Source organism: Prionailurus bengalensis, chromosome D1 (assembly GCF_016509475.1).
Source record: "Prionailurus bengalensis isolate Pbe53 chromosome D1, Fcat_Pben_1.1_paternal_pri, whole genome shotgun sequence".
NCBI classification, from domain to species: Eukaryota; Metazoa; Chordata; class Mammalia; order Carnivora; family Felidae; genus Prionailurus; species Prionailurus bengalensis.
The window spans coordinates 108,816,610-108,828,580 of NC_057346.1; the positions used below are offsets into that span (position 1 = coordinate 108,816,610).

Below are 11,971 nucleotides of genomic sequence, written 5' to 3' on the forward strand. Positions count from 1 at the left end.
TCTTCTCATTCTCTTGACATTATCTTTTTTTTTTTTCTTGACATTATCTTTTGCAGAAGTTTTTCATTTTAAGGAAGTCCAGCTTATCATTTCTTTCTCTCATGAATCGTGCCTTTGGTGTCGTATCTTAAAAGTCATGATCTTACACCTTCAATGTCACGTTCTATGTCAATTATACCTCAAAAGGACTGGGGGCAGGGGAGTCATGGCCAGACCCAAGGTCGGCTAGATTTTCTCCAATGTTATATTCTAGGAGTTTTATAGTTTCATATTTCACATTGAGGCGTATGATCCGTGTTTAGTGAATTCTTGTGAAGGGTGTGATGTCTGTGTCTAGATTCGTTTTTTTGCGTGTACATATCCAGTTGTTCCAGACCGATGTTGAAAAGACTGTATTTTCTCCACTGTATTGCCTTTGTTCCTTTGTCGAAGATCAGCTGTTTATATTTATGTGGCTCTATTTCTGGGCTCTCTATTCTGTTCCATCGATCTATATGTCTACTTCCCCCCCCCCCGCCCCCCACACCACACTGTCTTGATAACTGTAACTTTTCAGTAAGGCTTGAAATCAGGTAGTGTAGTCCTTCTGCCCTTCGATATTGAGTTGGCTCTTCCCGTCTTCTGCCTCGCCAGGTAAACTTTAGAATCCGTTTGTTGATATCCACAAAATTACTTGCTGGAATTTTTGTCAGGATTGCACTGGATCCATACATCAAGTTGGGAAGAATCGACATCTTGGCAATGTTGAGCCTTCCTAGCTATGAATATGGAATATCGTTCCATTTATTTTTTTTCCAACGTTTATTTATTTTTGGGACAGAGAGAGAGAGAGCATGAACGGGGGAGGGGCAGAGAGAGAGGGAGACACAGAATCGGAAACAGGCTCCAGGCTCTGAGCCATCAGCCCAGAGCCTGACGCGGGGCTCGAACTCCCGGACCGCGAGATCGTGACCTGGCTGAAGTCGGACGCTTAACCGACTGCGCCACCCAGGCGCCCCTATCGTTCCATTTATTTAGTCTTTCTTTGATCTCTTTCATCCGAGTTTTACAGTTTTCCTCATATAGATTTTGTATACGTTGTGGTAGATTTATACCTCAGTATTTCATTTTCGGGGGATGCTAATGGAAACGGTTTTGTGTTTTTAACTTCAAATTCGACTTGTCCGTTGCTTGTGTCTAGGGAAGAGATGGACTTTTTTTATTTAAAAAAAATTTTTTTTAAGTAATCTCTCCACCTAACGTGGGGCTCGAACTCACAACCCTGAGATCAACAGTCACATGCTCCAATTGAGCCAGCCAGGCACCCCAGAAAGAAATGGACTTTTGTATATTAGCCTTGTATTCTGTAAACTCGGTATAATCACTTATTCGTTCTAGGAATTTATTGTTGGTCCTTCCAGATTTTCTACATCGATGATCATATCATCTACAAACAACAATCAGGTTTATTTCTTCCTTCCCATCTGTACCCCTTTTATTTCCTTTTCTTGTCTGATTGCATTAGCTAATACTTCCAGTGGAATGTTGAAAAACAGTGATGAGAGGGCACATCCTTGCCTTGTTCCTGATCTTATTTGCACAGCTTTGAGTTTCTCACCATTAAGTGTGATGTTATCTGTGGGGTTTTTGTCGATACTCTTTATGAAATTAGGGAAGTTTCTCACTACGCCTAGTTTACTGAGAGTTTTTATCACGAATGGGTGTTGGATGTTGTTGAATGCTTTTTCTGTATCTACATGTGATTTGATTTTATTATCTTTTTAATTTTTAATGTTTATTTTATTTTTTTGAGGGAGAGGGAGAGAGAGAGAGAGAGACAGAGTGGGAGCAGGGGAGGGGCAGGGAGAGGGAGAGGCAGAATCCGAAGCAGGCTCCAGGCTCCGAGCTGTCAGCACAGAGCCCGACGAGGGGCTCGAACCCATGAACCGTGAGATCAGGACCTGAGCTGAAGTCAGACGCTGAACCAACTTAGCCACTCAGGCGCCCCCTATTTTATTTTTTATTTTAGAGAGAGAAATAGCAAATGGAGGAGAGGCACAGAGAGAGAGAGAGAGAGAGAGAGAGAGAATCTTAAGCAGTCTCCACCTCAGCACAGAGCCCCACCCAGGGCTCGATCCCACGACCTTGAGCCGAAATCAAGAGTCTGAAGCTCAACCAACTGAGCCACCCATGCACCCCTGGAGCTCTTCACCCTCACGGCCTGCCTTTCCGCCTGGGCAGAACCTCTGCCCCACACTGCTAGGTGGTATTTTCATTATCGGTACTTTTTAGAACTTTGTATTCCGGTTTGTTTTCCCCAAATTACTTTTGGTTTTGTGTTTATGAATAATTTCTCATTTTGTTGTGTCGTGCTCAGAGAATACTGTTGGCATTTCTACTTTATCGAACTTACCGATGATTTCTTTGCAACTGGAGCGTGATTAGGGTTTGTTTGTTGTTGTTTTGAATATTTTGTTTCTTTGGATTCATGGTTGTGTTTTCTTGGGGGGGGAGTTTCCTCAGTTGATGTGTTTCATTTTCTGATTTGGGGTTCTTTTAATTAATGAATTAAAAAGTTTATTTATTTTGAGAGAGAGAGAGAGAGAGAGAGTGTGAATGAGCGGGGGAGGGGCAGAGAGAGAGGGAGGTGGGTATGGAGGATCAGAAGCGAGCCCGATGTGGGGCTTGAACCCATGAACAGTGAGATCATGACTGAGCAGAAGTCCACCGCTTAACCAACTGAGCCACCTAGGTGCCCCTATTTAAGTAGGCTCTGCACCCAATGTGGGGCTTGAACTCGTGACCCTGAGATCAAGAGTCCCGTGCTCTCCCGAGTCGGCCAGGTGCCCCCCACCTTGTTTTGGTTTTTACTAATAGCTCCATACAGATCTGTTAATGATCTTCCTTTTCATTTTTGTGGTAGTGAGTGTTTTACAAGATTTCTAGTTCAACAGCACTCTCTCCTGTCAATATAGCAAAGTCCACAGTTGAGTGGATTTTCATTTGTTTGGTGGGGGGAGGGGCTTGTGGCCTCCAACTTTTCCCTTTTTGCATTGTAAGACCCTGAATTTTCCCCTTTTGTTTTTTACCCCCTCCACCACCCAGTTGCTCAAGGACACCCCTTGCTCATTTTCGCCTTTTTTTCCTTCTCCCAGAACCTATTTTATTTTATTTTATTTTATTTTATTTTATTTTATTTTATTTCTTTTTGAGAGAGAGAGACAGAGACAGAGCGTGAGTGGGGGTGGGGCAGAGAAAGAGGGAGACACAGAATCCGAAGTAGGCTCCGGGCTCCGAGCCGTCCTGGGGCCCGAACTCCCCAACGGGGAGATCATGACCTGAGCTGAAGTGGGAGGCTTACCCGACTGAGCCAGCCAGGCGCCCCCTTGTTCATTTTTCTAAGTAAGTTTTATGCTCGACGTGGCGCTTGAGCTGATGACCCACAGATAGGGTCCGGTTCCATCAACTGAGCCAGTGGGGCGCCCCAGAACCTATGCGTTTTAAAGACTGACCCCCCTCCCCCAAATCCCATCCACTTTTAAATTCCTTCCCGGTAGTGTAAGCTCTGACCTCCCAGGACATTCTCCCAGCATTTTCAGACTGTGGCAGAACATCTTAGCGGCGGAGTTTCTGGATCAACCTTGGGCCCTGTTGCCAACCCCTTGCCCCTGGTTTCTCTGAGCGCGCAAGCCTGGTGGCCGGCGGGGTGGGGTCCGCGCTGTGATTGGGCGGGCTTTCTTATTATTTACAGTTATTTTCAAGTTTGGACACTCTCTACTTTCAAGTTATGCTGAGGCTGTGGTTTCAGCAGAGTTTTAATCCCCACTCTCGTTATTCTGATTTGTTTGGGGAGGAAACACCGAGAAATGGGGATCCAGGCAGCTCCTGTGGTCCTCAGCTACCCCGAATTTCCCCCCCTTTTGTTTTGTGACTTTTTAAGACAGAGTTTTGGTCATCAGCTTTCACCCTTTCTTACGTTCCAATATTTGCGTTTGAGGTCATAACTTCCTCTCTGAGAATTATTAGCTGTGTAGCCCAACTTTGATACGTGATATTTTCATTATGATTGCAGTCTAAAACAACACAAATCTATTACCTATTTTCTAACTTTCGTTGTGTGTGTGTGTTTTTCCCTTAGCCCGGAAATGTCATGAAACGTTTCTTAGTGTCTAATTTTTTTTTTCTATTTATCTGTTTATTGGTGATGTTTAACTTAATGGCACTGTGGCCAAAAGCCACAATGATTTGAGTACTTTGAAATTAGTTGAGGTGCATTCTGGTCTAGAATTTAATCAATTAATTTATTGGAAAATGTTCTGCGTATGCTCTTCTGCATTTAGGTGCACCGCTCCCTATTTGTCCACTAGGTCAAATTCATTAACCACTTTCTTCATATCTCTTATAGCTTTGCTAAATTTTTTGCCTGCACACGCCATCAAATCTACAACTGTGATTTGTCTGTTTTTCCTTGTGGTTCTATCCATTTATATACATATATATATATATATATATATATATGTTATGTGTATATGTTATATATATAAATTTACATACTTTTATTGCTTTATTGCTATTTGTTTTCCCTTGTGGTTCTATCTACTATGTATATACTTACATATCTTTATGGCTTGTGGACTTTATTTTTAAGAGTAAATGAACTTGAAATTGCTATATATTTTGAAAATCATGATGCAAGCACCCTCTTTCTGTCAAGTAATGCTTTTAACCTGAAATTTATTTTTTTTTCTGATACTAATGTAGCTACTCTAGCTTTCTTTTAGCATTTGCTTGATTTTTCCCCTATCCTTGTGCTTCCAAACCCTTTATATCCTTCTGTTTTATGTGTATCTTGTATAAATAGCATGCAGTGCTGATATACTATTTTATAAATAGTAGATTAGTTAGCATAGTGTAAATTATGCTGTGATAAGTGCGGTAGGCAGGATAATGCCCTCTCAAAGATGTCCACATCCCAATTCCTGGCAACTATGACCATTTTCCTTACGTGACAAAAGGTACTTTGCAGGGGTGCCTGGGTGGTTAAGCGTCTGACTTTGGCTCAGGTCATGATCTCACAGTTTGAGTTTGAAGCCCAGAGTCAGGCTCTGTGCTAACAGCGTGCAGAGCCTGCTTGGGGTTCTCTCTCCCTCTCTCTCTGCTTCTCCCCTACTTTCTCTCTACAAATAAATAAAAATTTTATTACTTCTTAAAATTTTTAAAAATTTTTATTTTTGAGAGAGAGAGAGAGAGAGAGAGAGAGCGTGTGCAAGCTGGGGAGGGGCAGAGAGAGAGAGAGAGGTGGAAGGTCCGAAGCAGGCTCTGTGCTGACAGCAGACAGCTCAATGCAGGGCTTGAACTCACGAACCGCAAGATCATGACCTGAGCCAAAGTCAGATGCTTAACCCACGGAGCCACCCCGGCGCCCCATAAATAAAAACTTAGGGAAAAAAAAAAGGTACTTTGCAGATGGGATTAAGTCTAGGATCTTGAGCTGGAGAGACTATTCTGGATTAACCAGGTGGGCCCGATGTAATCATAAGGGTCCTTCAAAGTGGAAGTGGAGTCAGAGTTAGAGATGTTCTCTCTGCTGCTGTCTTTGAAGGTGGAAGAGGGAGGCTGAGCATCAAGGAACGCCGGCCACCTGCACAAGGCATGGGACCTTCTTGACACCTTGACTTTAGCACAGCGAGACGCACTTTGGACTTCTGACCTCCAGAACTGTAAGGTAATAGATTTGTATTGCTTTAAGCCGCTAAGTTTGTGGCAGTTCATCACAGCCGCAAAGAGAGATCCAATGCGATAAAAAGCAGCTCCAAAAATCTCAGTGGCTTTCAAAAACAAAAGTTTATCTCTTGCGTAAATTGCATGCCCTTTTGTGAGTTTGACTTTGGATCCATTTCGTGTCTTCTTAATTTTTTTTTTTTTTTAACGTTTATTTATTTTTGAGACAGAGAGAGACAGAGCATGAACGGGGGAGGGTCAGAGAGAGGGAGACACAGAATCCGAAACAGGCTCCAGGCTCCGAGCTGTCAGCACAGAGCCCGACGTGGGGCTCGAACTCACGGACCGCGAGATCATGACCTGAGCCGAAGTCGGCCGCCCAACCGACCGAGCCACCCAGGCGCCCCTCGTGTCTTCTTTATTCCCGACTCTGGGCTGGAGAGGCTGCCCAGTGCAGATGGAAGAGAGCAAGGGCAGAATCATCCTGGGGCTCTTACAGCTTCTGCTCAGATGTGGCACAAACCATCTCTGTTCAAATTCCATTAGTTGAAGCAAGCAACCTGGGTAAGTATCAGATGGGGTAGGGAGTAGAATTGTCCCAGAGGAAGGACGCCTGTCTTATTGGGAGGGACTAGCATGTATAAAGGCCCTGGGGCAAGCAGTGGAGGGACAGAGTTGACCGAAGAATTGACAGAAGCTGGTCTCCCTGGAGGGCGCTTGGAGGGGCAGGGCCAGGGATTGGTTGCAGAGAGGAGCAAGGCCAGACGTGCAGGGTGGCAGGGCCTGGTAAGCCATCTATTCATCCAGTGAATATGAACAGAGTGCTTACACAGTAGGCTCTGAGTCAGAGCTGGAAGTCTGGGGACAGACGAGGCCGGCAGGGTCCCTGATCTGAAGGCACTGACCTAGTGAGAAGTAACAAGGAAGCGAGACGATTGCAGACAGTGATCCCATAAGGACCACAGTTAAGGAGTTTGTATTTTGTTAAAAGGACTATTTTCTTTTCAATTTTTTAAATGTTTATTTTTGAGAGAGAGAGAGAGACAGACAGACAGACAGAGTGTGAGAGGGGGAGGGGCAGAGAGAGAGGGAGACACAGAATCCGAAGCAGGCTCCAGGCTCCGAGCCATCAGCACAGAGCCCAGCGCGGGGTTCAAACCACAAACCGTGAGATCATGACCTGAGCTGAAGTCAGACGCCTGACTGACTGAGCCACCCCACCCAGGCACCCCAAAAGGACTATTTTTAAAAGATCATTGCAGCTGTAGAGAGGGTCCAAAGCACAGGACGTCAGAGACTGTCCAGCGGACCACTGGGGTAGTCATGCCGGAGCTGATGCCCAGGGAGGCAGTGGGCAGGAGAGGTGGGCGTGAATTAGGGAGGATTTTTGAGCTAGAATCCATAAGATACAGTGATGAAATGGATGTTGGGGGTGAGAAAGAAAGTAGAAATCCTTCCAAATTCTCCCCCGAGAGAACACTGCCCAGCAAGGGGAATGAAGAAGCAGCTTGGTGGTGGTGGGGGGGTCCCTACCCCAAAGTAGACCTACTGTGTGCTTCCCATTTACATAAAGTTAAAAGCAGGTGAGACTAAAAACTAACCTATGAGGATAGACTCCAGAATGGTGATTCGTCCTGGGGGAAACAGAGAGGGAGGGGACACCAGAGACCGAGCAGGGCACGTGGGGCCGCTGGCTACACAGGCGTGTTCTGAAAATTCATCCAGCTACTCTTTTCTATGCGGCTGCTGTGCTGCAATAAAGTATTACATAAATAAATAGAAAGAATAAAGAAAGCATAAAAAAATGAAAAGCAATGACCTCCAGGTTTTTGCTGTGGCCCTGTTAATTGAATTTCATTTTAAAGTTTATTTATTTATTTTGAGGGAGAGGGAGAGAGAGAGCACGCACAAGCGAGGGAGGGGCAGAGAGAAGGAGAGACAGAATCCCAAGCAGGCTCCGCACCATCAGGGCTGAGCCCAGTGTGGGGCTTGAATTCACAAAGTGTGAAATCACGACGCGAGTGGACAGCAAGAGCCAGGTGCTTTGCCAACGGAGCCACCCCAACGCGCCTGTCGCCATGTTAATTTTAAACAACTATTGGTAAGTAGGTGGGGAAACGGAGGAAGGGTCAGGTTCATGGGGGCAGATGAGGAGAAAACAAGCAGAGATGTCCGAGAGGCAGCCAGGGGCACAAGTGTGGATTTGGAGGAGTGTCAGGGCCGGGAAGAATCTTTGGAGCCTCTGGAAGGATTTACAGCTGGTGGAAAAAATAAAGCAATTCAGGGAGCAAATCGGGAAGCAGGTGCCGAGGCAAGGGGCCCAGAACCAGGCCTGGAAGTCTGGCTGTCCTCTGCCTCTTGGATCCACGGTAACCCTCTGGGCATGCACACTCGGGGCTCATGTCCAGCTCCCCCCTCCTCCTATCCCTGCCCGCCCCTGCCCCCCAGGCCTGTGTCTCCATCCAAGCCAGCCCCCTACAGGTCTACCCAGGGCAGCTTCAGCCCCCAGCCTCTGGCTCTTTCTTCTCCAGGGGTCTACCCTTGGCTGCCTCTCCTCTTTGGCTTTTTTTTTTTTTTTTTTTTGGTCTCTCTCTGGGGCTTCTTGAGGCCCTTGAATGGGAGAATCCCTCCTTTTGAAATCCCACAATCTATTTTTAAAAAATCGATAACTGAACATCATCACAATGAAAAATTTCCTCTGTGAAAGATAATGCCCAGAGAGGGGAAAAGATGAGCTATAGTTTGGGAGAGAATATTTCCAAATCATATATCTGACCAAAGCTTGGATCTAGAATATGTAAAGAACTCTTTAAATTCGACAGTAAGAGGGGCACCTGGGCGGCTCAGTTGGTTAAGCGTCCAGCTCTTGACTTTGGCTCAGGTCACGATCTCATGGGTTCATGAGTTCAAGCCCCGTGTTGGGATCTACGTGACAGCGTGGATCCTGTTTGGGATTCTCTCTCTCCTTCCCTCCCTGCCTCTCCCACACTCGTGCACCCCTCCCCATCAATAAATAAACATTAAATAAAAATAAACTCGACAGTAAGAAAACAAACCATCCAATTAACAAACAGGCAACAGACTGGAACAGACACTTCGCCCGAGAAGATGCATGGATGCAAAAGTGTCCCGGGGCTGCCGTGTAACAAAGTAACACAACCCCAGGGGGCTTTGAAGATACATCTCATCTCTCACAGTGCTGGAGGCTAGAAGCCCAAAGTCAAGGTGTTGAGGGGCCATGCTGTCTCTCTGGTGGGTGCAGGCCATCTCTGATGTTCTCTGGCCTGCCACCACAACAATCTCTGCCCCTGTTGTGACCTGGCTGTCTGCCCTCTGAGTGTCGGTCTTCACCTGATGTGCTCCTCTGTGTGCCCGTCTGTGTCTCTTCTCTTCTTCTAAGGACACCAGTCATACTGGACTAGGACATACCCTAATCACCTATAACCTCATCTTAACTTGATTACATCTGCAGAGACCCTATTTCCAAATTACATCCCATTCACAGGAAACGGTGGTGGCGGGGAGGGGGGTGACCTCAACACATCTTTTGGGGTCAGCAGTTCAGCCCACGACAGAAAATAAGCGCACGAAAAGATGTTCAATATCATCAGCCATCAGGGAAATGCGAATCACAACCGCGCAACTAAGGAAACCGAGTAAGAAAGACGCAGAAGTAATGGGAGAGAGCCAAAGCATAAGAGACTGTTAAAAACTGAGAACAAACTGAGGGTTGATGGGGGGTGGGAGGGAGGAGAGGGTGGGTGATGGGTATGGAGGAGGGCACCTTTTGGGATGAGCACTGGGTGTTGTATGGAAACCAATTTGTCAATAAATTTCATAAAAAAAAAATTTAAAAAAATATTGTACACTAAACCAAAAAAAAAAAAAAAAGACGCAGAAGTATGTAACACATTATACAAAGAGTTCCAGTGAAGACTGTTTCATTAAAATTTGTCGCCTCGAAACCCAACGATCGAAAGTTTATATGTGGATGACGTCCGAGTACTAAAAAAAATGGTGAAGAAGGTGCATATTCATTTAAAGGTGGAAATAACTAGAAGGGTAGAAGGGGTGCCCAAAACAACAACAACAACAACAACAACAACAACAACAACGGACTAAAAGAGAAGATTGGTAATTCCAAAACTGTCTCTGAAAAACGGCCACTCTGAAAAACAGCTTGGCAGTCTCTCATAAAGTTAAACATACATTCAGCACAGGACTCCTCCTAGGTGGTTAACCCTACAGAAATAAAAACCTGTGTCCGTGTAAAATCCCGTACATACATCCCTATCGATGTTCATAGCAGCTTCGTTTGTAATGGCCCATACTGGAGATCACCCATTCCATACAGTGGAATACTAGATGGTAATAGAAACGTTTGGGAATAAAAAGGAAGGAACCGTTGATAACATGCAACAACCTGGATGGGTCTCAAGCACCAAAAAAAAAAAAAAAAAAAAAAATCAAAAAGGGAGCGTTTGTAAAAACTGATGAAATCCGAATAATATGTAGAGTTTTGTCGTGCCAACGTCAGTTTCCTGGTTCTAACTGCTCTCTGGTTCTGCAAGATGTTACCCTTGGGGGAAGCTGGGTGAAGGGGGCACAAACACGAATGAAAGAGGAGAGATCACAACCAACACAGCAGAAATGAAAACAATAATAAGAGAACATTAGGAGCAATGATGTGCCAATAAAATGGGAAATCTGGAAGAAATGGACAGATGCCTAGAAACGTATAAACTACTAAAACTGAAACAGGAAGAAATAGGAAAATTGAACAGACCCATAACCAGTAAAGAAATTGAACCAGTAATCAAAAGTCTCCCAACAGGGGCACCTGGGTGGCTCAGTCGGTTGGGCGTCCGAGTTCGGCTCAGGTCAGGATCTCACAGTTTGTGAGTTCGAGCCCCGTGTCAGGCTGTGTGCTGACAGCTCAGAGCCTGGAGCCTGTTTCAGATTCTGTGTCTCCCTCTCTCTGCTCCTTCCCCACTCATGCTCTGTCTCTCAAAAATGAATAAACGTTAAAAAAAAAAAAAAAAGTCTCCCAACAAACAAGAGTCCAGGACCGGATGGCCTTCCAGGGGAAACCTACCAAACATTTGAAGAAGAGTTAACACCCATTCTTTTGAAGCTCTTCCAAAAAATAGAAATGGAAGGAAAACTTCCAAACTCATTGTCTGAGGCCAGCATTACCTTGATTCCAACACCAGACAAAGACGCCACTTTCCTTACCTCTTAAGCAACATCTGTGCGAGTCTAAATTCTTTCAACATAAAAAGTGAAAAAAAAAAAATTCTCCCCAGTGTGGAGTGTCAGATGCCCAAGGCTGTCACCGAGGGGATGGGCCTGAAGCACACCCGCAAGCTTTTTTCTACCAACCTACTGAGGGGAGGGGTCAAAACTACAGCTGGCCTGGGGGAGTCATTCATTCATTCATTCATTCATTCATTCATTCTGAACACCTCCTCCATGTCAGGCTCTAGACCAGACAGCCAGGCTCCCTGCCTTATGCTTCAATGTGGGGCCTGAGGCCAAGAGACCCCAAAACATCCAGATACCCAGAAACTCGGAGAGATTGAGAGACAGCAGAGAGATCAAGAGATTAAGCGGCTCAGAAACCAACAGAGCCTGGGGGACACAGAGCAGGAGGGGCAGTCCCTAGGAATGAAAATTCACACTGGCAGCCGGGGCCGAAGCCTGAGCCTGGGAGCAAAAGCAGAGACGACTGCTGGGTGTCCAACCAGTGACGAGCAGCTGGGTCACAGGAAGGAGCCTGCATCTGGGGTCCCGGGACCTGAGCTCCAAACCTGGTCCAGTACTCGCCACCCATGTGGCCCAGCCACATTCCCTTCATCTTTCATTTAAATGTCAGAGGCCGAGGCCCTGAGCCTCAGTTTACCATCTGAGAAATGGCAATGAGAACCACAAGACCTACTTCCCACGGGCAGGTGTGTTGGTCCTGTGACTTGAGCCCACTAGGGACTTGGAGCATAAACGATTCAGCTTCTTTCTGGCCTCCGTTTCTATTAAAATATGTATTTTATTTTTTATTCTATTTTTTTTTTTTAGGTTTATTTGTTTATTTTGAGACGGGGAGAAGCAGAGGAGGGGCAGAAAGAGAGGGAGAGAGAGAATCCCAAGTAGGCTACGTGCTGTCAGCACAGAGCTCGAGGCGGGCCTTGATCCATCGATGGATAAAGGGATAAGCAAACTGTGGTCTATACACAGAATGGAATATTATTCAGCTGTAAAAAGGAAGGACATCCTG

At 45.6% G+C, this 11,971-nt stretch overlaps 1 protein-coding gene across 1 annotated transcript in view; it reads left to right on the forward strand.

Annotated features, from left to right (window-relative positions):
• Positions 1-2,807: 2,807 nt before the first annotated feature.
• CAPN1 (calpain 1) overlaps positions 2,808-11,971 on the forward strand; it is a 49,216-nt gene continuing 40,052 nt past the window's right edge. Inside the window, exons 1-2 of the mRNA XM_043581680.1 lie at positions 2,808-2,813; positions 8,040-8,043. The gene's annotated coding sequence lies outside the window, so the exon portion shown is untranslated. The remainder of the gene's footprint in view (positions 2,814-8,039; positions 8,044-11,971) is intronic.